The sequence below is a fragment of the Nomascus leucogenys genome, chromosome 20 (assembly GCF_006542625.1).
Source record: "Nomascus leucogenys isolate Asia chromosome 20, Asia_NLE_v1, whole genome shotgun sequence".
Classification (NCBI taxonomy): Eukaryota; Metazoa; Chordata; class Mammalia; order Primates; family Hylobatidae; genus Nomascus; species Nomascus leucogenys.
Window position 1 is genome coordinate 32,713,918 of NC_044400.1, and position 4,220 is coordinate 32,718,137.

The 4,220-nt window shown below is 45.7% G+C and overlaps 1 non-coding gene across 1 annotated transcript; it reads left to right on the forward strand.

Annotated features, from left to right (window-relative positions):
* The first annotated feature begins 714 nt into the window (after positions 1 to 714).
* On the forward strand, positions 715 to 776 carry LOC115832015. The gene has a single exon (XR_004027491.1). It is a non-coding gene; the product is annotated as a U7 small nuclear RNA (small nuclear RNA).
* Positions 777 to 4,220: the final 3,444 nt, after the last annotated feature.

Below are 4,220 nucleotides of genomic sequence, written 5' to 3' on the forward strand. Positions count from 1 at the left end.
CTCTTCTCTGGCCCTCATTCTCAGGGTCAGCCTTCTTCCCTCCGCAGCCCCATGGGAATTCCACCTGGGCCGCCTCTACCCCTGCACCTTGTAGCTTGCAATGGGTGGGACTTTGCTGGGCCCAGCCCTTTTGTGGAAGCACATCCTACCGTTGTGGAATGGCAGTTCCCACGGAGGCTCAGCTCTACAGCGCCCTTGTGGCAGATTTAATCCCCCCAAAAAACCCATGATAAACAAAATATCAAAATCCTAAGTAAAGACAGAATTGATATTACAGATTTTTCCTTTTCCCTCAGGTTGCAATAAAATAAATAAATAAATCAGTGCACTAGCACTGATCCTGTCCTTATTTAAATTTTTGATATTTTGCTCACCATGGAAATCTCACATTAACTATTTTTTTAATATTGCATTAAAATATTGACGACTGAGTATTTTTGGTGCCTTTAAAATGTTTGCCCCCAGTAGAGTGCCTCACTCATCTCACTCTATCCCGCCTGGTCCCAGAGCCACAGTAGTGAATGGTTCACCCTCAGATAGACAGGGGGGTCCCACCAAGCTGTTTCCTGCTGTACCACTGCAAGACGCATGACAAACTACCGTGCACCTGAGGTTATTAAGACAGCCTTGGGAGAGAAGACGAGACCAGGCAGAGAGACAAAGACAGAAAAAGAGATGCAGGAAAACTGAAGAACAAAGGCAGAAAGAAGTGGAAAATATTAAGAACTCTTTTAGAATTTGTCTAGCAGGTTTTCTGGTTTCTACTGGAAGCTTCTTACCCCATCTCGCCCCCCTCCCAAAAAAAAAAGATTAAAGAGAACAGAATGGACTAGGGTCCAAGCTGGTGACTGGGAATTTATGCAATGCCTTTCTACCGCCAGTGCGGCCTTTGTCCCTGCTTTGCAGGCTTCCCTTCAAAGAACTAATATTTCTAATCTGCCAGACACAGTGGCAGTGTTATAGAACCAAACTGGGGGTCACTCTCCCTGCACAGTAAAAACCAGATACCCACACCAAGCTTTCTGCCATGGTAGAAAGGAGGGTGTTTACTGCAGAGCGCTAAGCGAAGAAGACCAGGCAGCTAACTGCTCAAGATCTGGCGTTCTAGATGGCTCGCAGGCCAGGGTTTTTAAAGGCAGGGGCAAGTTTCAGGAAAACAGAAGCTACAGGCAAAATCCTAAATCAATAAACACAGGTTACACATTGGTATAAGCTTAAAAGGATGGGACATCTTGAATGGGGGCTCACAGATCATGGGTAGATACCAAGATTTGATTTGCAATTAGTTAAGTAAGAGAAGCTTTGTTTAAACATTAGGGCGTCAGCAGCAATACCCAAAGGATTATAAATCATTCTACTGTAAAGACACATGCTACTATAAAGACAAGGGGAACTTCACACATCGGGGCCTGTTGGGGGTTGGGAGGCAAGGGGAGGGAGAGCATTAGGACAAATACTTAATGCCTGCGGGGCTTAAAACCTAGATGACGGGTTGATGGGTGCAGCAAACCACCATGGCACGTGTATACCTATGTAACAAACCTGCACATTCTGTACATGTATCCCAGAACTTAAAGTAAAATTTAAAAAAATAGGGAGTCAGTAGAAAAACGTTAACTTGCTAGAGAGAGTGACTTTCTCGAAGACCCTCACAAAGAAACTTAGAACAAAGGACAATAGCTGAACTTTAGTTTGTTTCTCCCTCATCCGGGGTCTCTATGCCAGCTGATCCATTCAGTGGGGGTCCTCAGGGGGGTCCAAGCTTCTGAAAGGCAACTCAGGGACATATGTTAAGACGTTATCTTTAGTTTCTATGGGGAAAACAAACATCTCTGGAGCTTTAAGTCCCTTGGCTATTATTCTTAAGCTACTATTCTTGTTAAACGAGTTACTTAATTACCTCTTGGGCTACTAGATGCCTGTAATTTCTCTTAAAGGAACTTTGGGATTTTCCTTATTTCCATGCTTGTGGGTTTGCAGGCCCCTAAAAGGGAGAGGGGGGTTGTTCCATCTCAGCAGGACTAAAGTGTGTAATTTAGTAGCTTCTAAAAACCAATCCACTGTTTATCTTGGATTATCTGAGGAGTTGAAATAATCTCTGTGAGGACCAAAAGCACATATTACTTTACAAGCACATTTGACATCATCTTCGGGATGCATGGCAACCCTGCTCACCTCCACCCAGGTGATGACCTGTAAGCAAAGGTCAAGGTGTAGAGGAAGATGGTCTTCCCTAGGAGGGTGACTTTCTGTGTAATTATGAAGTGCATACCCTGACCATCTCAAAACTGGCCCAGTTTGAACAGTAACCTGTGTGATCACCATACATGGTGGCTGAATGAGTTATTTGAGCCCCAGAGCAATCCCTTGGGGGCAGGCAGAACACAAAAGATTGTGTCTATTTTATAGATGAAGAAACTGAGAATCAGAGAGGTTCCAATCCTGCCCAAGTTTGTAGAACTACTAAATGGAACAGCCAGGATTTAAAGATCTATCTACCATGCCATGCAACTGCTATCCAGGTTCAAGGAACAATGGAAAGCCAGTAGGCTTCAAACCAGGTCACACTCTCAACCAGGTCAACCCACACATCCACCCTATGGCACCAACTGCACATACAGGTGGGAGCTTTGCAAACCAGAAAAGGGAGGTAACTGGCAGCTAAAGGAGCCAGCTCAGGTTGTCAAAATCCAGTGATATTAGTGGTGTCCCTCTGCTTTTCAGGTGGTAGAATTGTGATAAGAAACCAGAACAAACTTTCTCTTCTACTGAAGTCTGTGTCCCACAGGCTGGTGCTAAATAATCCCCTTTCTGGCCAAGTCCATTTTCCACTGTTGAACTAGAGTCAGAGCAGAGAATGAGATAAGATAAGGCAGGAGAAGTGGGCAAGGATCAGATCATGTAAGGTTTTGGCCCTGTTAAGGATCCCAACAGCAATGAAAAGCTGTTGAAGAAATGTTAAGTAGAGGGGTGATATATGAAGAGTCAAGTGTTTGGAAGATGGCAGGGGTGAAAATGGAACAAGAGTGTATGCATTCTGGCAGTAGAGGAGAAACTGACCAGATTTAGTTAAGATTGGCTCTGGGAGGGAAGAGAAGGAGGAAGGGGATCAGAATGTCTTAGGCAGCCAGGTGCAGTGGCTCACACCTGTAATCCCAGCACTTTGGGAGGCTGAGGCGAGCAGATCACCTGAGGTCAGGAGTTCGAGAACAGCTTGACCAACATGGAGCAACCCCGTCTCTACTAAAACTACAAAAATTAGCTGGGCGTGGTGGTGCATGCCTGTAATCCCAGCTACTTAGGAGGCTGAGGTAGGAGAATCGCTTGAACCCGGGAGGAGGTTGCGGTGAGCCGAGATTGCGCCATTGCACTCCAGCCTGGGCAACAAAAGTGAAACTCTGTTTCAAAAAAAAAAAAAAACAAAACAGAATGCCTTAGGCTCCTACATAGAAAATGATGCCTCTCATTTAAGGAGGAGCAAGTGTCAGGGGACCTCAAGCCTTGCATTTTGTCTTGGATAGTGGGCCAGATTGGAGATGCCTTTGCAAAATTCATGTTAGTAGCTGTGTAAGCAGCTGTATACTGTGGTTTAAAGCTCAGAGGAGGAGTCTGGGCTGGAGATTAAAAGAAATGATGAGTCATCTGCATAAACATGGTCACTGCATTTTAAAACAGCTTCTAGGTGCAGGTTCATTCAAGGCTATGGCCTTCAGCAGAGGTTGGGAGCATTGAGGAGGATAAAGCCTGGTTCATTTCTTTGCACAAAATACAGCCGACCCAGGGAACTGCAGTATCACTTGGAAGTTAAAGGATTTACCCAACAAAATAATATCTTCGAATACTCCATTCCCTTCTCTGTGCTCAGACCAATTGGTTTCTCACAGTTGTACTGCCCACCACCTCACCCACCACCCCGGCTATCCAGACCCCTTGACCCCTAGTTAATCTCCTCTTGGAAATTCCTCCAATGGCTTTTGTTTTCAAAAGGCCTGCACAGTGAACCTGTGAGCCAAAGGAAGCTCTGGAGGTGTGACACACCCAGCATCTCTCTGCAATGGAGACACCTCCATCAGTGGCTACTCAGGACCCAGCCTGAGGCTGCTGTGGGGTTGACAACACCAGCTCATTTAATCCTCACTACCTCCTGGGAGACCAGGGTTATCCCCATCTGAGAGACAGGAAGTCCAGGAGCCCTGCTCAGACACACAGTAGAACCCGGC